Raw genomic sequence first — 22,994 nt, forward strand, 5'->3', positions numbered from 1 at the left:
AATACATATGGTGGCTTATTTTTTGCACCACCAATTCTATTTTGTAATGACGTCAGTCATTTTGCCCAAAAATCTACGTCGAAATGGGAAAAAAAATCATTGTGAGACAAAATTGAAAAAAAAAAACGCTGTTTTGTAAATTTTGGGGGCTTCCGTTTCTACTAAAAATGACACTTTATTTCTTTATTCTGTAGGTCCATACAATAAAAATGATACCCTACTTATATAGGATTGATTTTGTCATACTTCTGGAAAAAATCATAACTACATGCAGGAAAATTAATACGTTTAAAATTGTCATCTTCTGACCCCTATAACTTTTTTATTTTTGCGCGTATTGGGCGGTATGAGGGCTCATTTTTTGTGCCATGATCTGAAGTTTTTAACGGTACAACGGCACAAAAGTGACCAAAAATGCACTATTTTGGACTTTGGAATTTTTTTGCGCATACGCCATTGACCGTGCGGTTTAATTAACAATATATTTTTATAATTCAGACTTTTATGCAGGTGGCAATACCATATATGTTTATTTTTATTTACACTGTGTTTGGTTTTTTTATGGGAAAAGGGGGGTGATTCAAACTTTTAATAGGGAAGGGGTTAAATGATCTTTATTCACTTTTTTCACATTTTTTTTGCAGTGTTATAGCTCCCATAGGGACTTATAACACTGCACACACTGACCTATTACATTGATCACTGGTTTCTCATAGGATGATTCTGCCGCTTGACTGCTCATGCCTGGATCTCAGGCACTGAGCAGTCATTCGACGATCGGACAGAGAGGAGGCAGGTAGGGACCCTCCAGCTGTCCTGTAAGCTGTTCGGGATGCCGCGATTTCGCCTCAGCTATCCCGAACAGCCCACTGAGCTAACCAGCATACTTTCACTTTCACTTTAGACAAAGTTGAACGCCGCGTGTAAAGGATTAATAGCGCGTGAATGCCGCGCGCTATTAGCCACGGGTCCCGGCCATTGTTAGAGGTTATAGAGCACACACGTCGGAGCTGTGTGACATCAGTGAGCTAGGAAATGGGACAATAGGTGACAACGGGCTGAGATTCTCATGCGGGCATGTCTCGTGATGCGAAACTCAGCCGGCAGCGGGGACAGAAAGCGCTCACGGCCGGCGAGTCCAGCCGGAGTGCAACTGTAACACAATGTTTGCAAACACGGCAGAAAAAGCTTTGATCTCAACATCTCCAGGTGAACAATTGGGTGAATATCCCTCACATCTGTGTGTCTTCTGCACACTGTTAGTCTCTGCAGAGGCAGGGGCATAGTATTATTCAGCCCCTACCCAGAACTTTGAGCCAAGGCTTCAAAATCTCAGTTCCAGTACTAGGGTTGCCATCTTTTCCACCACAAAATACCAACCAAATTTAGGTGGGGAAAAAGTAATGAGGTGACCAAGAGTATATGATAGAAACATATCTGATTTGTCTGCCATTAGTACAGTACAGTGGTGTGATATCTGTTTTATGAACATGTTTTAACCCCTTAACGGAGAAGGACATATTTACTTCCTCCGCCGTCTCCTGCGATATGCCGCGGGGTCGCGCGGTGTCCCCGCGGCATATTGGGTCGGTCCTGGCGGCTATCAACGGCCGGGACCCGTGGCTAATACAGGACATCACCAATCGCGGTGATGCCCTGTATTAACCCTTCAGACACGGCGATCAAAGCTGACCGCCGCGTCTGAAATGAAAGTGAAAGTAACCCAGCTGCTCAGTCGGGCTGTTCAGGACCGCCGCGGTGAAATCGCGGTGTCCCGAACAGCTTACAGGACACCGGGAGGGCCTTTACCTGCCTCCTCGGTGTCCGATCGACGAATGACTGCTCCGTGCCTGAGATCCAGGTAGGAGCAGTCAAGTGCCGATAACACTGATCACAGGCGTGTTAATATACGCCAGTGATAAGCATAAGTGATCAGTGTGTGCAGTGTTATAGGTCCCTATGGGATTTTTAAACGTATACATTTTCCTGCATGCAGTTATGATTTTTTCCAGAAGTACGACAAAATGAAACCTATATAAGTAGGGTATCATTTTAACCGTATGGACCTACAGAATAATGATAAGGTGTCATTTTTACCGAAATATGCACTGCATAGAAACGGAAGCCCCCAAAAGTTACAAAATGGCAATTTTTCTTCGATTTTGTCGCACAATAATTTTTTTTTCCGTTTCGCCGTGAATTTTTGGGTAAAATGACTAATGTCCCTGCAAAGTAGAATTGGTGATGCAAAAAATTAGACATTATATGGATTTTTAGGTGGAAAATTTAAAGGGTTATGATTTTTAAAAGGTAAGGAGGAAAAAACGAAAGTGCAAAAACTTAAAAACCCTGCGTCTTTAAGGGGTTAAAGGATTCCATTAAAGATTTATCAAAACCTGTCCAGAGGAAAAGTTGCTGAGTTGCCCATAGCAACCAATCAGATCGCTTTTTCATTTTTCAGAGGCTATTTCAAAAACTAAACAAGCTTTCTAATTGGTTGATAAGCAACTCAGCAACTTTTCCTCTGGGTAGGTTTTGATAAGTCTCCCCCTAAGAGTTTTTAGCAGTGCTGGATTGCACCTTTCGCTTTCCTCTGTTTGCAAGTCTATCACATGGCCAGGTTATGCTCCATGCATGTGACTTAAAAGTGAGCTATAGATCTTCATTTTTCTGGGGAAAAAGGGAGACATGGTTTTACATTGGAATCTGGAATGTATTTATTGTTTGTTAAAATTGTTCAAATGTTTGTAGGGAAGTATGTACCTTACTCATAATAGATTACAAATATGTAAGCAAATAACCACAATAATTCAAATAAATCATTTCTCTATTAGACTGTGTTCACATTCTCAAGGTTTTTGACATCATATTTTTCTTATGTGAAACACATTTTTGAAATGTTTCACCTGTGTCATCTGTAAAAACTCTGCTGTCAATAACGGCATTGAAGTAAAAATGCATGTGTTTTGAAGGGTATCTTTTTGCACTGACCTTTAGAAGTGATATATATATATATATATATATATATATATATATATATATATATATTTTAAATATATGTTCACTGATGGGCCAGTTGAAGCATATCTTGCGAAACGGCACCGTAGCCCCGAACGAACGTCCCCCTGTTTTTTGTCCACCCGTGTCTTGCACTGTTTATACCCTTCATGGATTAATAAAGAAGCTTGAAGTTTACGTATTTGGTGAGTTGCCCTGGTTTTCTTTTCTCTTTTCTACGGATTATGTTCACTGATGGCTGTCTTTCCATAGACTTTCATAGAAAACATTATTAGACAAAAATATGGCCTTTTTTTTACCTATTATACTACCATATTTTCTTTTTATTTTACTACGTGTGAACTGGGCTTTATGGTCACTAGTACTAGGTCATTATTTTCTGCCAAAATTTATATCCAAGAGGAGTACAATGATGAACACCAATGTCTAAAATAAAGAATATAATGCTAATTTTATATAAAAAAACAAAAAAACAAAACAAAACATGATTGGTAAGATTACAGGACAGTGATGTGGGTGGTACAGGTACTAAGGGGTGGGTGCAAGACAGTTGGCTGATCATTTGGGTTAATCACTAATCAGCTCAGTTTAAAGGGGTACTCCGGCGCTAAGACATCTTATTACCTATCCAAAGGATAGGGGATAAGATGCCTGATCATGGGGGTCTTACCGCTGGGGACCCGTGTGATCTTTCACGCAGCCCCCCGTTACCATCAGCCCCTGGAGCATGTTCGCTCTGGGTCTGATGACTGTTGATCACGGGGCCGGAATATTGTGACATCACGGACCCGCCCCCGTGTGATGTCATGCTCCGCCCCCTCAATGCAAGCCTATGGGATGACAGCCCCCTCCCACAGGAATTTCAGTCTGCGTCGGGCGGGGACCGGACCGGGGTGACTGCTGATATCGATCAGCAGGCACCCCGCGCAAATGCCCAGGGGGGTCATCAAATCCCCCATGTCGGCAATCGCAGCATATCGCCGGTGAATTCACACTGGCGTTTTGCGCTGAATGCGGGTCATACGGGTCTATGGTGACCCAGAATATAAGGGATATCAGGGTTGTCCAAGAACCCCACAATTCCCCTGAAGGAATAGGAATGAGGTGGCAGGGGTCACACTCCTCCTATCCCTGCTATTGGTCATCAAGAAGTGACGACCAATAGCAAATCGGGGCCGGGTAAAACTCCCAGCATGTACGGTCTGTCAGTACATGCTGGGAGTTGTAGTTTTGAAACAGCTGGAGGTTTGCCCCCCCCCCCCCATTTGAATGTACAGGGTACATTTACATGGGCATGTTTACAGTGAGTTTTCTGCTTCAAGTTTGAGCTGCGGCAAATTTTTCGCTGCAGCGCAAACTCCTAACTCCCCATAAACCCGCCAGTACCCAAAAAACACTACTTTATCTAAAGCCGAGGAACGTGCTCTCGATTCACCCAAAGTGCAAGAAAAAGTGCAAACGTGTTACACTAAAAAAACGTGCAGAAAGGATGCGGTCTATTGCAAGCCCTTCTCCGATAGGAGAGAGGCCCCCCAACAAACCTTACCCTTCGCCTCCGGACCAAAAGGTACCTGCGAGGTTCCAGGTTCAATGTCCCTTTTCGCCGAAGCTACTAGGGGACAACAAATGCTCCCGGCATCCCCAAGGTATCTGCCCGCTGTTACGCCGAGCGCTCCGGGTCCCCGTTTCTCCCCGGAGCGCTCACGGCGTCTCTCTCCCTGCAGCGCCCCGGTCAGTCCCACTGACCGGGAGCGCTGCACTGTCATGGCCGTTGGGGATGCGATTCGCACAGCGGGACGCGCCCGCTCGCGAATCGCATCCCAGGTCACTTACCTATCCCGGTCCCCGGCTGTCATGCTCTGGCGCGCGCGGCTCCGCTCTCTAGGGCGCGCGCGCGCCAGCTCTCTTGATTTAAAGGGCCAGTGCACCAATGATGGTGCCTGGCCCAATCTTCCCAATTAGCTTGATTAGTTTCCACCTGTGCACTCCCTACTTATACCTCACTTCCCCTGCACTCCCTTGCCGGATCTTGTTGCCCCTGTGCCTAGTGAAAGCGTTCCCTTGTTTGTTCCTAGCCCGTGTTCCAGACCTCCTGCCGTTGCCCCTGACTACGACACTTGCTGCCTGCCCTGACCTTCTGCTACGTCCGACCTTGCTCTTGCCTTATCCCTTGTACCATGCCTATCTCAGCAGTCAGAGAGGTTGAGCCGTTGCCGGTGGATACGACCTGGTTGCTACCGCCACTGCAAGACCATCCCGCTTTGCGGCGGGCTCTGGTGAAAACCAGTAGCTACTTAGAACCGGTCCACCGACACGGTCCTCGCCAAACCCTCTCTGACACAGAGGATCCACCTCCAGCCTGCCGATCCGTGACAGTAGATCCGGCCATGGATTCCGCTGAGGTGCCGCTGTCAAGTTTTGCCGACATTTCCACGGTGATCGCCCAGCAAGCCCTAAAGATCACCCAACGAAATCACCAGCTGGCTTACTTGACCACCGTGACACTGCAACTTCAGTCACAGATACAGCAGCTTCAGTCACAATTTCAGTCACAGCTACAGCTGCAACAACCATCTCCTCCGCCGGCTCCTGCAACTCCTCCGCAGCAACCGGCCGCTCCTAACCTCTGCTTGTCCCTGCCGGACAAATTTGATGAGGACTCTAGACTCTGCCGTGGTCTCCTGCCTGGGAAGGCCCTGCCATGTGCCACACCGCCCGGAGCACCTCTCTTACAGTATCCTTTGCAATCCACCCCTGTGCCTCCCGCCGAGGAGGCTATGCAACTGGATCGGTCCCGCCTGACCCCTGAAGAGAGGACTCGACGCAGGAGGAAAGAAGATTTACTTCTACACTGCACTGTGCGTTACCGCACAGAACCCCTGCTCTTCAGCATGGAACTTTTTGTTTGGCCCAAATGCTCCTCTGAAGTCCTCCTCGGTCTGCCATGGCTCCAACCCCCATCTTCTGCCCTTGTCTGGACCACCGGGAGATCGGGAGCTGGGGTGCTTCTTGCCACAGGAAGTGCCTCACGTCTGCTCCCAGTTCCGTCAGTCAAGCCTCTGTGTCTCCCCCGTTACCTGGCCTCCCCAAGGCCTGCCTGGACTATGCTGTGCCTCCTCCTCACGGCTCCCGTCCTGTTGACACTCTGCCCCGTGCCGGGCTTGACCCTCTTCCCTCCCTCCCCACCCCCACGCCTTCTTGTGTGCCCACTGTTGATGTGGTTTCCCGGGGCTTCGCCACCATCTGGGAAAAGACTCTGAAATTCCTCATGCCGGCCTCATCCCGGGTGAAGAAGCTTGCCGGGAAAAAGAGAAGAGCTCCTCCTGTTTTTGTGTGGCTCTTCGCCAAGTTTATCGGCTTCCGTGTCCCCAGCTTTTATCTCGGACCACGTTGTCTTGGACCCTTTGTACTTGAGTGCTCAGAGGAGAGATCTTGGGAACCTGGGGACAACATCCTGGACAAAAGTCTTATCCTCAGGTTCTCAGGCTCCAAGAAGAGGGGGAGACCCAAGGGGGGGGGGGGGTACTGTTACGCCGAGCGCTCCGGGTCCCCGTTCCTCCCCGGAGCGCTCACGGCGTCTCTCTCCCTGCAGCGCCCCGGTCAGTCCCGCTGACCGGGAGCGCTGCACTGTCATGGCCGTTGGGGATGCGATTCGCACAGCGGGACGCGCCCGCTCGCGAATCGCATCCCAGGTCACTTACCTATCCCGGTCCTCGGCTGTCATGCTCTGGCGCGCGCGGCCCCGCTCTCTAGGGCGCGCGCGCGCCAGCTCTCTTGATTTAAAGGGCCAGTGCACCAATGATGGTGCCTGGCCCAATCTTCCCAATTAGCTTGATTAGTTTCCACCTGTGCACTCCCTACTTATACCTCACTTCCCCTGCACTCCCTTGCCGGATCTTGTTGCCCTTGTGCCTAGTGAAAGCGTTCCCTTGTTTGTTCCTAGCCCGTGTTCCAGACCTCCTGCCGTTGCCCCTGACTACGACCCTTGCTGCCTGCCCTGACCTTCTGCTACGTCCGACCTTGCTCTTGCCTTATCCCTTGTACCATGCCTATCTCAGCAGTCAGAGAGGTTGAGCCGTTGCCGGTGGATACGACCTGGTTGCTACCGCCGCTGCAAGACCATCCCGCTTTGCGGCGGTCTCTGGTGAAAACCAGTAGCTACTTAGAACCGGTCCACCGACACGGTCCTCGCCAAACCCTCTCTGACACAGAGGATCCACCTCCAGCCTGCCGATCCGTGACACCCGCAGAACCGATAACGGTAGGTACCCTGCCAAAGCAGGAGTACCCGGGGTGTTTTCTGGGAGGTGCGGAACCTAATGGCCACACACTTCCCCTAGACCACCAGGAGGGACACCCAGAAGGGCTACCGCATCCTGACAAATCCTGTGAACACACAACACGCAAAAAGTGACACAGTGAGGTAAAAAGGAATAAATAAGTGAATGTGTGCAGATATACTGCCCGGACATCCGGCCGAATCTATAAAAATTTCTCTGATCCTAGCCAGAAGGCCGGGAATCAAGAGGTGAGTGCCACAAGGTGAAGAGATCATGGTGCCCGTGCTTCAACTCAGTGAGCCAGTATCCCCAGTGAGTTTCGGCACCTCGGGGTCACCACTCCCCGAGGCACAAAAGTACCTCGGCTCTAGACCCTCTCAGCCTCGTGGCGAGTACCGGAGGGATCAGGTCACATCGGGGCAGCCGTCGAGCTGATTCCTCAGAACCAGCCCCAGAAAGCCCTGGTACACCTGCACCCTCCATGCAGCACCCATCCCCATTAGCCCCATACAGGTGTTACTGCCCACCGGCATGAAAAACTGATAAGAACAGATACTACACTTGATCTTAGCCAAAAGGCCGAGAAGCACCCAAAAAACACTACACTACACTGACACATAATACAGGGTAAAACACTACATATATACCCTCTTACACAGTCCCCCCCCCCCCCCCCCAATAAAAATGAAAAACATTTTGTATTGCAGTGTTTCCAAAACAGAGCCTCCAGCTGTTGCAAAACAACAACTACCAGTATTTCTGGACAGCCACTAACTGTCCAGGCATGCTGGGAGTTTAGCAACAGCTGGAGGCACACTGTTTGGGAATCACTGGTGTAGAATATCCCTATGTCCACCCCTATGCAATCCCTAATGTAGTCCTCAAATGTGCATGGAGCTCTCTCACTTTGGAGCCCTGTCATATTTCAAGGAAACAGTTTAGGGCCACATATGGGGTATTTCCACATGGGAGAAATTGCACTACAAATTTTGGGGGGCTTTTTCTTCTTTTACCCCTTATGAAAAGGAAAAGTTGGGGGCTACACCAGCCTGTTAGTGTAAAACGCAATTTCTTCTGAGTACAGAAATACCCCATATGTGGGCATAAAATGCTCTGCAGGCGCACAACAAGGCTCAGGAGTGAGAGTGCACCATGTACATTTGAGGCCTAAATTAATCATTTGCACAGGGGTGGCTGATTTTACAGCGGTTCTGACATAAACACAAAAAAATAAATACCAACATGTGACCCCATTTTGGAAACGACACCCCTCACGGAATGTAACAAGGGATATAGTGAGCCTTAACATTCCACATGTGTTTGACGAATTTTCATTTAAATTTGGATGGGAAAATGAAAAAAAATAAAGTTTTCACTAAAATGCTGCTGTTACCCTAAAATTTTCATTTTCACAAGGGAAAATAGGAAAAAAGCCCCACAAAATTTGTAACCCCATTCCTTCTGGGTATATAAATACCCCATATGTGAATGCAAAGTGCTCTGCGAGTGCACTACAATGCTTAGAAGAGAGCGAGCGCCATTGGGCTTTTGAAGAGAAAATTTGTCCGGAATTGAATGCCACAAGTGTTTACAAAGCCCCATAGTGCCAGAGCAATGGACCCCCACCGACATGTGACCCTATTTTGGAAACTTTACCCATCACGTAATGTAATAAGGGGTACAGTGAGCATATACACCCTACAGGTGTCTGACAGATTTTTGGAACAGTGGTCCGTGGTCCGTGAAAATTAAAAATGTTATTTTTCATTTGCACAGCCCACTGTTCCAAAGATCTGTCAAACGCTAGTGGGGTGTAAATGTTCACTGCACCCCTTATTAAATTCTGTGAGGGGTGTAGTTTCCAAAATGGGGTCACATGTGGGGGTGTCCACTGTTGTGGCACCACGGGGGCTTTGTAAACACACATGGCCCCTGACTTCCATTCCAAACTAATTCTCTCTCCAAAAGATCAATGGTGCTCCTTCTCTTCTGAGCACTGTAGTGCGCCAGCAGAACACTTTACATTCACATATGGGGTATTTCCATACTCAGAAGAAATGGGGTTACAAATTTTGTAGGTCATTTTCTCCTATTACCCCTTGTGAAATTGTAAACTTTGGCGAAAAACCGTCATTTTAGTGAAATTTTTTTTTTTTTCAATTACACATCCAACTTTAACACCTGTGAGGTGTTAAGGCTCACTATACCCCTTGTTACATTCCTTAAGGGGTGTAGCTTCCAAAATAGTATGCCATGTGTTTTTTTAAATTTTTTTTTGCTGTTCTGAAACCATAGGGGCTTCCTAAATGTGACATTCCCCCCAAAAACCATTTCAGCTAAATTTGCTTTCCAAAAGCCAAATGTGACTCCTCTTCTGAGCATTGTAATTCGCCCGCAGAGCATTTTACGTCCTAACATGGGGTATTTCCATACTCAGAAGAGATGGGGTTGCAAATTTTGGGGGACATTTTCTCCCATTACCCTTTGTAAAAAATGGTAAATTTGGGGAAAAAACTGCACTTTAGTGAGAATTTTTTTTTCATTTACACATCCGACTTTAACGAAAAGTTGTCAAACACCTGTGGGGTGTTAAGGCTCACTGGACCCCTTGTTACGTGCCTTGAGGGGTGTAGTTTCTAGTGATGAGTGGCATTGCCCATATTCAAATTCGCAATCTTTCGCGTATATATAGAAGGAATATTCATCGTATATTCCCAAATTTCGCGTATTCGTTATATTCACATATGCGAATATTCGCATATGTGAATATTCGGGTTTTCGAGGAAGAAAATAGGGATTGCTAGGGATGTTGTTGATCCCCTCTGACAAGTGTATTTGCATCATTCTAATTGGCCAACAAGTGAAAAGAAGGAATATGCAAATATTCGCACATGCGATATTCGCGATGAAAATTCGAAATGCGAATATTCACGCTCAACACTAGTAGTTTCCAAAATAGTATGCCATGTGGGGGGTTTTCTGCTGTTATGGCCCCATAGGGGCTTCCTAAATGCAACATGCCACCAAAAAACATAAACATACTAATTTTCAAACAAACAGTATTTTATTTTTACTTAGTAAAATAAAACAAAATCTATATAAATTGGGTATCATTTAAATTGAATGGACCTACAGAATAAAGATAAGGTGCCAGTTTTACTGAAAAGCGCACTTAGTACATACGGAAGCCCCCAAAAGTTGCTAAATCTTTTTATTTTTTTTAATTTTGTCCCACAAATATCTTTTTTTCAATTAAAAGTTTTATTGGTTTTAAATGTTATAACAAAAAAAAAAAAAAAAAAAAACAATAACGTAGAATAATGGCAGTTAAATAGTAACCGATACCACAATGTAGCGACATACAGTGAAGGAAATACTGAAAACAGACATTTAACCCCTTAAGGACCAAGGACGCACCGGTACGTACTGGTCCTGCTCCCGTGATATAACGTGGGGTTACACGGTAACCCCGCATCATATCACGGCGGGCCCGGCGTCATAGTGAAGCCGGGACCTGCCACTAATAGCGCGCAGCGCCAATCGCGGCGCTGCGCACTATTAACCCTTTAGCCGCGTGCTCAGAGCTGAGCCACGCGGCTAAAAGTGAAAGTAAAACTGCCGGTTAGCTCAGTGGGCTGTTCGGGATAGCCGCAGCGAAATTGCGGCATCCCCAACAGCTTGCAGGACAGCGGGAGGGTCCCTACCTGCCTCCTCGCTGTCCAATCACCGAATGACTGCTCAGTGCCTGAGATCCAGGCATGAGCAGTCAAGTGGCAGAATCATTGATCACTGGTTTCCTATGAGAAACCAGTGATCAATGATAAAGATCAGTGTGTGCAGTGTTATAGGTCCCTATGGGAGCTATAACACTGCAACAAAAAAAAGTGAATAAAGATCATTTAACCCCTCCCCTATTAAAAGTTTGAATCACCCCCCTTTTCCCATAAAAAAAACCAAACACAGTGTAAATAAAAATAAAAATAAACATATATGGTATCACCGCGTGCGGAAATGTCCAAATTATAAAAATATATCTTTAATTAAACCGCTCAGTCAATGGCATTCGCGCAAAAAAATTCCAAAGTCCAAAATAGTGCATTTTTGGTCACTTTTTATATAATTTAAAAATGATAAAAAGCGATCAATAAGTCCTATCAATGCAAAAATTGTACCGTTAAAAACTTAAGATCACGTCGCAAAAATGAGCCCTCATACCGCCCCATACACGGAAAAATAAAAAAGTTATAGGTGTCAGAAGATGACAATTTTAAATGTATAAATTTTCCTGCATGTAGTTATGATTTTTTCCAGAAGTATGACAAAATCAAACCTATATAAGTAGGGTATCATTTTAATTGTATGGACCTACAGAATAAAGATAAGGTGTCATTTTTACCGAAAAATGTACTACGTAGAAACGGAAGCCCCCAAAAGTTACAAAACGGCATTTTTTTTTCAATTTTGTCGCGCAATGATTTTTTTTTCCATTTCACCATACATTTTTGGGCAAAATGACTGACGTCATTACAAAGTATAATTGGTGGCACAAAAAATAAGCAATCATATGGATTTTTAGGTGCAAAATTGAAAGAGTTATGATTTTTTTAAAGGCAAGGAGCAAAAAACGAAAATGCAAAAACGGAAAAAACCCCGGTCCTTAAGGGGTTAAACTAAGCAATCCAAGTCATATAAACGAGAGTGATGATTAGAGAAGAGATTCTCCAACCGGTACCCCTGTATAATAACAAAGGGTGGGGCCTAAGGCAAACAATGTTACTAAGAAAAGGAGAGGGCAGAAAGCCCCCACATATAAGAAACCATGTGAGCATGTAGCATAAGTTAGTACAGAACAGGAAGAACAGTAGACAGACAAAGGGATCACAACGGACAAAACAAACAGAGGGCCAAAACAAAGGGGGAGGGGGAAGGACAGGATCAAGAGGCCATGGGGTTCCTAAAACAAAGTAAAGTCCTATAGTCAGATGTAGATTGAAAGGTCTGACAGTCAGACCAAGTCTTGGAGCAGCGATCACCCTCTGCAGGGGACATCCCACAAATATTTTGTTTGTGGGTTTACTGTAACTTTTGTGGTAAAATGAATGATCTCATTACAAATTACAATTGGTGGTGCACAGAACAAGCCCTCTTATTGGTCTGTAGGTGGAAAATTGAGATAGTTATGATAATTAAAAGGCAAGGAGGAAGCAACAAAAGTGCACAAAAATCAATGCGTCCTTAAGGGGTTAACGTCTTTAAACTCAAAATAATCAGATGTGCAAAATACCATCATTAACCCCTTAAGGACTGAGCGATTTCACGTTTTTGCATTTTCGTTTTTTCCTCCTTGCCTTTAAAAAATCATAACCCTTTCAATTTTGCACCTAAAAATCTGTATTATGGCTTATTTTTTGCGCCACCAATTCTAATTTACAGTGACATTAGTCATATTACCGAAAAATCCACGGTGAAACGGAAAAAAATTCATTGTGCGACAAACTTGAAGAAAAAATGCCATTTTGCAAATTTTGGGGGCTTCCGTTTCTACGCAGTACATTTTTCGGTAAAAATGACACCTTATCTTTATTCTGTAGGTCCATTCGGTTAAAATGATACCCTACTTGTATAGGTTTGATTTTGTATTACTTCATAAAAAAATCATAAATACATGCAGGAAAATTTATACGTTTAAAATTGTCATTTTCTGAGCCATATAACTTTTTTATTTTTCTGTGTTCAGGGGGCTATGATGGCTCAAGTTTTGCGCCATGATCTGAAGTTTCTAGCGGTACCATTTTTGTTCTGATCAGACTTTTTGATCACTTTTTATTCACTTTTTTGTGGTATAAAAAGTGATCAAAAATGCGCTATTTTGGACTTTAGAATTTTTTTGCACGTACGCCATTGAACGTGCGGTTTTAAAAGCAGTATATTTTTATAATTCAGATGTTTCCGCAAGCGGTGATACCACATATGTTTATTTTTATTTACACTGTTTTTTTTTTTTTTTTGTTACTAGGAAATGCCGGGTGATTTAAACTTTTAATTCAGAAGGGAATACCTGAAAGGGTTAACTTTTGTTTACACTTTTTTTTTTTTGCGAGCTCATAGCTCCTATAGGGACCTATGAGCTTGCACTGGCTGATTGCATACACAGATTGTTGCCTTGCCGTTGCATGACAACAAGCTGTGTAATCGGCGGTTGATTTCTCCAGCCTGTAACTCAGGCATGGAGCAATCAATCAGAGCCGGGACGCCGACAGAAGAAGGTAGGGACGAATTTGAATATCGCCATGATTCGATTGCGAGAATCGCTTCATTAAACTGCAGAGAGAGAGGGACAGAGAGCAGTGTGTTGCACAGAAAAGCTTTTTTTACAGCAGCGATTCACCTCAAGCCCAAATCCAGCCTAAAAGCACTGACAGGGAAGAGAGGGAGATTAAGAAAGTGAAATTGTGGGTGCATTACAGCAGTGATTCACCTGAAACCCAAATCTAGCCTAGAAGCACTGACAGGGAAGGGAGTGAGATTGAGAGAGAAAGTGCAATAATGGTTTTAGTACACAGCGACTGTGTGCTGCAGCACTGGTGTGTACAACAACTGAAAAGCTAATAGTAGCCAGCCAGTTAGGATGAGCAGAGCACTAAAAGATTATTGTCCTCTATTAAGTGTAACCTATGCGTAAATCTAAGTGGTGTACCATTTTGTTCCTGTTAAAGTCCCAAGGGCCTTGTTACTGTGAAAAGCCAGGCAAATGTACACACCTGCTGCTGTTCTAGGCAAATACTGTTTTAAGCGTACTGGAACGCATTGTACTCCCCTCATAAGTGCATACCACATATGTTCATCTAAGTGGTGTACCATTTTGTTCCTGTTAAACTCTTAATGTCCTAGTTATTGTGAAAGGCCAGCCAAAAGTACACACCTGCTGCTGTTCTAGACAAATACTGTTTTAAGCGTACTGGAGCGCATTGTTCTCCCCTCATAAGTGTATACCAAATACGTACATCTAAGTGGTGTAATATTTTGTTCCTGTTAACCCCTTAAGGACTGAGCCCTTTTTCACCTTAAGGACCAGAGCATTTTTTGAACATCTGACCACTGTCACTTTAAACATTAATAACTCTGGGATGCTTTTACTTATCATTCTGATTCCAAGATTGTTTTTAGTGACATATTCTACTTTAACATAGTAGTAAAAGTGGTGAAAAATCCCCAAATTTGATAAAAAAAATTGAAATTTTGCATGTTTCTAACTTTGAAGCTCTCTGCTTGTAAGGAAAATGGAAATTCAAAGTAAATGTTTTTTGGTTCACATATACAATATGTCTACTTTATGTTGTCATCATAAAATGTATGAGTTTTTACTTTTGGAAGACACCAAAAATGACCCCATTATAAAAACTGCATCCCCCAAATTATTCAAAATGACATTCAGTAAGTGTTTTAACCCTTTAGGTGTTTCACAGGAATAGCAGCAAAGTGAAGGAGAAGATTCAAAATCTTCATTTTGTACACTCGCATGTTCTTGTAGACCCAATTTTGGAATTTTTGCAAGGGGTAAAAAGGAGAAAATTTTTACTTGTATTTGAAACCCAATTTCTCTCGAGTAAGGACATACCTCATATGTCCATGTAAAGTGTTCGGTGGGCGCAGTAGAGGGCTCAGAAGGGAAGGAGCGACAAATGGTTTTTAGGGGGGCATGTCACATTTAGGAAGCCCCTATGGTGCCATAACAGCAAAAAAAAAAACACATGGCATAACATTTTGGAAACTAGACCCCTCGGGGAACGTAACAAGGGGTAAAGTGAACCATAATACCCCACAGGTGATTCACGACTTTTGCATATATAAAAAAAAACAAAAAAATTTTGACCTAAAATGCTTGGTTTCCCCAAAATTTTACATTTTTAAAAAGGGTAATAGCAGAAAATACCCCCCAAAATTTGAAGCCCAATTTCTCCCGATTCAGAAAACACCCCATATGGGGGTGAAAAGTGCTCTGCTGGCGCACTACAGGTCTCAGAAGAGAAGGAGTCACATTTGGCTTTTTAAAAGCAAATTTTGCTCTGGGGGCATGCCGCATTTAGGAAGCCCCTATGGTGCCAGAACAGCAAAAAAAAAAAAAACACATGGCATACCATTTTGGAAACTAGACCCCTCGGGGAACGTAGCAAGGGGTAATGCTCTCTTTGTGCAAGCTGGGAGTTGTAGTTATATAACAGCTGAAGGTACACTTTTCCAGAGAAAAAATGTGCCTCCAGCTGTTGCAAAACTATAAGTCCCAGCATGCCCATAAGGGAATGCTGGGAGTTGTGGTGGTCTGCCTCCTGCTGTTGCATAACTACAGCTCCCAGCATGCCCTTTTTGCATGCTGGGAGCTGCTGCTAAGCAACAGCAGGAGGCTGTCACTCACCTCCCACTGCTGCTCCTGGACACAGGTCAGTCCCTCGCCGCCTCCGCTCCTGGGACCCCGATCCCAACATTGACGCCGGGGATCGGGGTCCCCAGCTCCCGGGGTCTTTTTCCCGCACCCGCTCACGTCCTCCGGAAGAGGGTCGGAGCGGGTTGCGGGAGTGACATCCGCAGCAGGTGCCTTGATTGGTCGGCCGGTAAACCTCACTCCTGCTGGCTATGGCTGTCAGAGACGGCCCCGATCAGCCAGTAATTCCGGGTCACTGGAGACCCGATTGACCTGGAATCTGCCGCAGATCACTGGGCTGAATTGTGGAGCGATCTGCGGCCATCGCCGACATGGGGGGTCATAATGACCCCCCTGGGCGATATGCCGGGATGCCTGCTGAACGATTTCAGCAGGCATCTGGCACCGGCTCCCCTCCAGCTAGCGGCGGGGGCTGGAAATGCGCAGGGCGTATCCAGGGGTTAAAGTCTCAAGGGCATAGTTACTGTGAAAGGCCAGCAAAAATTACACACCTGCTGACGCCATATGGTCTCCCTGCTGCCACATCCAGACGTTCTGCGGCAGTGATTCTAATAGCGATGCCTGTATTCTGCATGTCATACTGAATAACAGTATTATATCACTAACACAGCACACTCCCTATGCTTTTTACGACAAGGCAAAGTGTTCTACACCCCTACTGAGGCTCTCTGCAGCCCAGATATAGCCGTTTTACAAAAATAAATTACAGGAAGGATTAAGATTTTTTAATAGAAGTAATTTACAAATATGTTTAACTTTCTGCCACCAGTTGATTTAAAAGAAAAAAGGTTTTCACCGGAGTACTCCTTTAAGGACCCAGGGCGTAGTTAAGGACCCAGGGCGTACCTGTACGTCCGTGGGAATTTCGATCCCTGCCGCACGCCAGGCGGGGACCAGATCGGGGTGACTGCCTATATCGATCAGCAGGCACCCCGCGCACATGCCCAGAGGGGTCATCAGACCCCCCCCCATGTCGACGATCGACGCAAATCGCGGGTGAATTCACACCTGCGATTTGCGGTTATTATGGGTCATATGGGTCATACGGGTCTATGGTGACCCGGAAAATAAGGGGGATCGGGGTTGTCCAAGACACCCACGATCCCCTTGAAGGGATAGGAGTGAGGTGGCAGGGGTCCCACCCCTCCTATCATTGCTATTGGTCGTATAGACGCGACGACCAATAGCAGATCGGGGGCAGGGGGGTTAACTTTCGGTTTCCCCGTTCTGCCCAACCACAATAGGTGGGGAAGAACGGGGAAACCAAGGAAGACTGGAGCCAAAGTCCACTTACCTATCTGGTGGCAGCGGAAGCGACGATCGACGGTTGAGATCGGCGGGCGGCGATGACGTGCGGCTGGCTCCCTGGATCCTACGGATGCCGGTGAGTTGCCTAGCAACATCTGGAGGGCTACAGTTTGAGACCACTATACAGTGGTCTCTAAACTGTAGCCCTCCAGATGTTGAAAAACTGCAACTCCCAACATGCCCAGACAGCTGTTTGGGCATGCTGGGATTTGTAGTTTTGCAACAGCTGGAGGGCTACCGTTTGAGAACACTATACACTGGTCTCTAAACTGTAGCCCTCCAGATCTTGCAAAACTAAAACTCTGTTTGCTGTCTGAGCATGCTGGGATTTGTAGTTTTGCAACATCTGGAGGGCCAAAGCCCAGCATGCCCAAACAGCAAACAGCTGTCTCGGCATGCTGGGAGTTGTAGTTGCGTACCTCCAGCTGTTGCATAACTACATCTCCCAGCATGCCTTTTGGCGATCAGTACATGCTGGGAGTTGTAGTTTTGCAACAGCTGGAGGCACACTGGTTGGAAAATACTGAGTTAGGTAACAGAACCTAACTGAAGGTTTTCCAACCAATGTGCCTCCAGCTGTTGCAAAAGTAGTTTTGCAACAGCTGGAGGTTTGCCCCCCCCCCCGCAATGTGAATGTACAGGGTACATTCACACAGGCGAGTTTACAGTAAGTTTCCTGCTTGAAGTTTGAGCTGCGGCAAATTTTTGCCGCAGCGGAAACTCCAAGCGGGAAACTCACTGTAAACCTGCGCCAGTGCAAATGTACCTGATAAACACTACACTACACTAACACATAATTAAGGGTAAAACACTACATATACACCCCCTTACACTGTCCCCTCCCCTCCCCCGCCCCCCCCAATAAAAATGAAAAATGTATTGTACGGCAGTGTTTCTAAAACGGAGCCTCCAGCTGTTGCAAAACAACAACTCCCAGCATTTCCGGACAGCCACTGACCGTCCAGGCATGCTGGGAGTTTAGCAATAGCTGGAGGCACCCTGTTTGGGAATCACTGGCATAGAATACTCCTATGTCAACCCCTATGCAATCCCTAATTTAGTCCTCAAATGCGCATGGCGCTCTCTCACTTCAGAGCCCTGTCATATTTGAAGGAAACCGTTTAGGGCCACATATGGGGTATTTCCGAACTCAGGAGAAATTGCACTACAAATTTTGGGGGGCTTTTTCTCCTTTTACCCCTTATGAAAAGGAAAAGTTGGGGGCTACACCAGCCTGTTAGTGTAAAAAAAAAATTGCACTAACATGCTGGCGTTGTCACATACTTTTTATTTTCATAAGAGATAAAAGGAAATTTGTAACGCAATTTTTATCTGAGTACGGAAATACCCCATATGTCCGTGTAAAATGCTCTGCGAGCGCACAACAAGGTTCAGGAGTGAGAGCGCACCATGTACATTTGAGGCCTAAATTGGTGATTTGCACAGGGGTTAAAGCGGTTCTGATATAAACGCAAAAAAATAAATACCCACATGTGACCCCATTTTGGAAACTACACCCCTTACGGAATGTAACAAGAGGTATAGTGAGCCTTAACACCCCACAGGTGTTTGAAGAATTTTCGTTAAGATTGGATGGAAAAATGAAGAAAAATTTTTTTTCACTAAAATGCTGGTGTTACCCTAAATTTTTCATTTTCACAAGGAAAAATAGGAAAAAAGCCCAACAAAATTTGTAACCCCATTTCTTCTGAGTAACAAAATACCCCATATGTGGATGTAAAGTGCTCTGCTGCCGCACTACAATGCTCAGAAGAGAAGGAACGACATTGGGCTTTTGAAGAGAAAATTTGTCCGGAATTGAAGGCCACGTGCGTTTACAAAGACCCCATAGTGCCAGAACAATGGATCCCCCCCCCACACATGTGACCCCCATTTTGGAAACTACACCCCTCATGTAATGTAATACGAGATAAAGTGAGCATTTACACCACACAGGTTTCTAACAGATTTATGGAACAGTGGTCCGTGAAAATGAACCAGTGGGGTGTAAATACTCACTGAACACCTTATTAAATTATATGAGGGGTGTAATTTCCAAAATGGGGTCACATGTGGGGGGTCCACTTTCCTGGCACATGGCCTCCATTCCAAACTAATTCATTCTACAAAAGCTCAATGGCGCTCCTTCTCTTCTGAGCATTGTAGTGCGCCAGCAGAGCAATTGACGTCCACACATGGGGTATTTCCATACTCAGAAGAAATGGGGTTACAAATTTTGGGGGTCATTTTCTCCTATTACCCCTTGTAAAAATGTAAAATTTGGGGAAAAAACAAAATAGTTTTTTTCACATTTACACATCCAACTTTAACAAAAAGTCGTAAAATACCTGTGAGGTGTTAAGGCTCACTGTACCCTTTGTTATGTTCATTGAGGGGTGTAGTTTCCAAAATAGTATGCCATGTGGGTTCTTTTTTGCTGTGCTGGCACCATAGGGGCTTCCTAAATGCGACATGCCCACCAAAAACCATTTCAACATTATTTGCTTTCCAAAAGCCAAATGTGACTCCATCTCTTCTGAGTATTGTAGTTCAGAGCATTTTACGTCCTAACATGGGGTATTTCCATATTCAGAAGAGATGGGGTTACAAATTTTGGGGTGCATTTTCTCCCATTACCTTTTGTAAAAATGGTAAATTTGGGGAAAAAACTGATTTTTTTTTTCATTTACACATCCGACTTTAATGAAAAGTCGTCAAACACCTGTGGGGTGTTAAGGCTCAATGGACCCCTTGTTACGTGCCTTGAGGGGTGTAGTTTCCAAAATGGTATGCACCATAGGGGCTTCCTAAATGGGACATTCCCCCCAAAAACCATTTCATCAAAATTCACTCTCCAAAATCCCATTGTTGCTCCTTCCCTTCTGAGCCCTCTAATGCGCCCGCCGAACACTTGACATACACATGAGGTATTTCCTTACTCGAGAGAAATTGTCTTAAAAATTTTGGGGGACTTTTTCTCCTATTACCCCTTGCAAAAATACAAAAACTGGGTCTATAAGAACATGCGAGTGTAAAAAATGAAGATTTTGAATTTTCTCCTTCACTTTGCTGCTATTCCTGTGAAACACCTAAAGGGTTAACACACTTCCTGAATGTCATTTTGAATACTTTGAGGGGTGCAATTTTTATAATGGGGTCATTTGTGGGGTATATCTAATATGAAGGCCCTTGAAATCCCCTTCAAAACTGAACTGGTCCCTGAAAAATTCCGATTTTGAAAATTTTGTGAAAAATTGGAAAATTGCTGCTGAACTTTAAAGCCCTCTGATGTCTTCCGAAAATAAAAACATGTCAACTTTATGATGCCAACATAAAGTTGACATATTGTATATTTGAATCAATGTATAATTTATCTGGAATGTCTATTTTCCTTACAAGCAGAAAGCTTCAAAGTTAAAAAAAAAAGCTACATTTTAAATTTTTTCATGAAATTTTGGAATTTTCACCAAGAAATTATGCAAGTATCGATGAAAATTTACCACTAACATAAAGTAGAATATGTCACGAAAATGGCCGGGTCCCACACTGAAAATTGGCTGGGTCCTTAAGGGGTTAAACAAAATACATCACACATTTATTTAATTTTCCCACTTTTGATGCCCCACCCAAACAACCCCAGCGCAACAATTGTAAGGTTTTTATCTGTCTAACCGATGAGACCTCATTAGTCTGTATCTATCACTGATATTATGGCCTGAGTATATCAATTTTTCCCATTTTAAAAATGTATTAGTTCTGTTAATGAATTGCTGCAGTGTAGGGGGTTTAGATATTTTCCACTCTTTCTTGCAATGTATAATAAACAAGATACCCCTATTTTAAGATTTTTATCCAAAAAGACATATTCTAATATTCAGATTTTGGGATCATTGGGGATATCTACAGTACTTTAAAAGCCTGTTCAATAGCTCTAATAACATGAGTCCAAAATTCTTCTAAGTGAGGGCAGTTCCAAAGAATGTGCAATAGATTGGCCTCCTCATTAAGAGATCTGGGACAAGCAGAATTCGATCTAAGTTCTTTTCTATGTAAAAAGAAAAAAAGCAGAGGTTTGATAAGATTTATATAAGATATAGAGTTTAAGATAGTCTCCCACGATCTCCCAAAGACTGCTCAGGTATGGCCTTTAGGATATACTCTAACTGATCTTCATTTATGTCTACTTCCCTCTGCCATCTAATGGACTGGATGCCTTTTTTTTTAATTTAAAGGGGTACTCTGGTGGAAATCTTTTATTTTTTTATTTTATTTATTTTTTATCAACTGGTGCCAGAAAGTTAAACAGATTTGTAGATTACTTCTATTAAAAAATATTAATCCTTCCAGTACTTATTAGCTGCTGAATACTACAGAGGAAATTATTTTCTTTTTGGAACACAGAGCTCTCTGCTGACATCATGACCACAGTGCTCCCTGTTGACACCTCTGTCCATTTTATGAACTGTCTAGAGTAGGAGAAAATCTCCATAGAAAACATATGCTGCTCTGGACAGTTCCTAAAATGGACAGAGATGTCAGCAGAGAGCACTATGGTCATGATGTCAGCAAAAAGCACTGTGTTCCAAAAAGAAAATCATTTCCTCTGTAGTATTCAGCAGCTAATAAGTATTGGAAAGATTAAGATTTTTTAATAGAAGTAATTTACAAATCTGTTTAACTTTCTGGCACCAGTTGATTAAAAAAAAAAAAAGTTTTCCACTGGAGTACCCCTTATATCAGGCATGATATACAAACAGAACACACAAGACTATACAGAACACACAAAAGTGATGTAATTACTGGAAGTGACGTCTCACTTAGAAAAGGTCAAAGGTTACATTTTACACAATCTAAAAACAGATATAAGCGGATATACAAACACACATAGATCATTATAATCAGAGCAAAAAGTAATAAAAAAGTAAATCATACACTGCTCTAAAAAATAAAGGGAACACTTAAACAACACAATGTAACTCCAAGTCAATCAACTCAGGAAGCAACACTGATTGACAATCAATTTCACATGCTGTTGTGCAAATGGAACAGACAACATTTGGAAATTATAGGCAATTAGTAAGACACTACCAATAAAGGAGTGGTTCTGCAGGTGGTGACCAAAGACCACTTCTCATTTTCTATGCTTCCTGGCTGATGTTTTGGTCACTTTTGAATGCACTTGGTGCTTTCACTCTAGTGATAGCATGAGGCGGAGTCTACAACCCACACAAGTGGCTCAGGTAGTGCAGCTCATCCAGGATGGCACATCAGTATGAGCTGTGACAAGAAGGTTTGCTATGTCTGTCAGCGTAGTGTCCAGAGCATGCTATGTTGTGACACACTATGTTGCATAAATTTTGATACAATATTATAGCGATGTTTATTCATACAGGCCAGCAAACTTTGAACCATACATCCAATATATTGTATGCCACACTATTTACAGTTATCTACAGTTATTTATTTATTGTTGTGCAAGTGCGGTATACAATATAATGGCGGGCCCATATGAAATTTTGGCAACTGGAGTATTCAGTTTACCCCTTGCCTAATTTAGCAGATGTTGTGATTGGGATGCCAGGAAATATAACCAGGGATTAGATAATGCCAGTCCACCCTCATCTTTTTGACAGTAGATAAATTCTAATCTTAGCTTTTAGTTTTCAGTCATTCCAAATACAATTTAGAGATTTTATCTTAATGTTTGGAACAAATTAGCTGAAAGCCATACAAGTGTGCTTGATGTAGACTTAAAAAAAAGGAGTGATAGGAACACCGAGGCACCATATGTATAGGTATGCAACTGAAATATCTAAACACAGGAGCAGATTCTTTTTAATGTTTCCAACTGAAATGCATGTTTATTTTGATCTTATATGATAATGTGATATTTTATAGTAGGACAATAACACCTTTAATAATAAATTTGAGTGCAGTAAGTTCTTATG

General features: G+C 43.8%; 1 non-coding gene across 1 annotated transcript; it reads right to left on the reverse strand.

Annotated features, from left to right (window-relative positions):
* Positions 1 to 7,696: 7,696 nt before the first annotated feature.
* Positions 7,697 to 7,889, reverse strand: LOC130274674 (U2 spliceosomal RNA). Its single transcript, XR_008844428.1, has one exon. It is a non-coding gene; the product is annotated as a U2 spliceosomal RNA (small nuclear RNA).
* Positions 7,890 to 22,994: the final 15,105 nt, after the last annotated feature.

This window comes from Hyla sarda, chromosome 5 (genome assembly GCF_029499605.1).
Source record: "Hyla sarda isolate aHylSar1 chromosome 5, aHylSar1.hap1, whole genome shotgun sequence".
In the NCBI taxonomy this organism is placed as follows: domain Eukaryota; kingdom Metazoa; phylum Chordata; class Amphibia; order Anura; family Hylidae; genus Hyla; species Hyla sarda.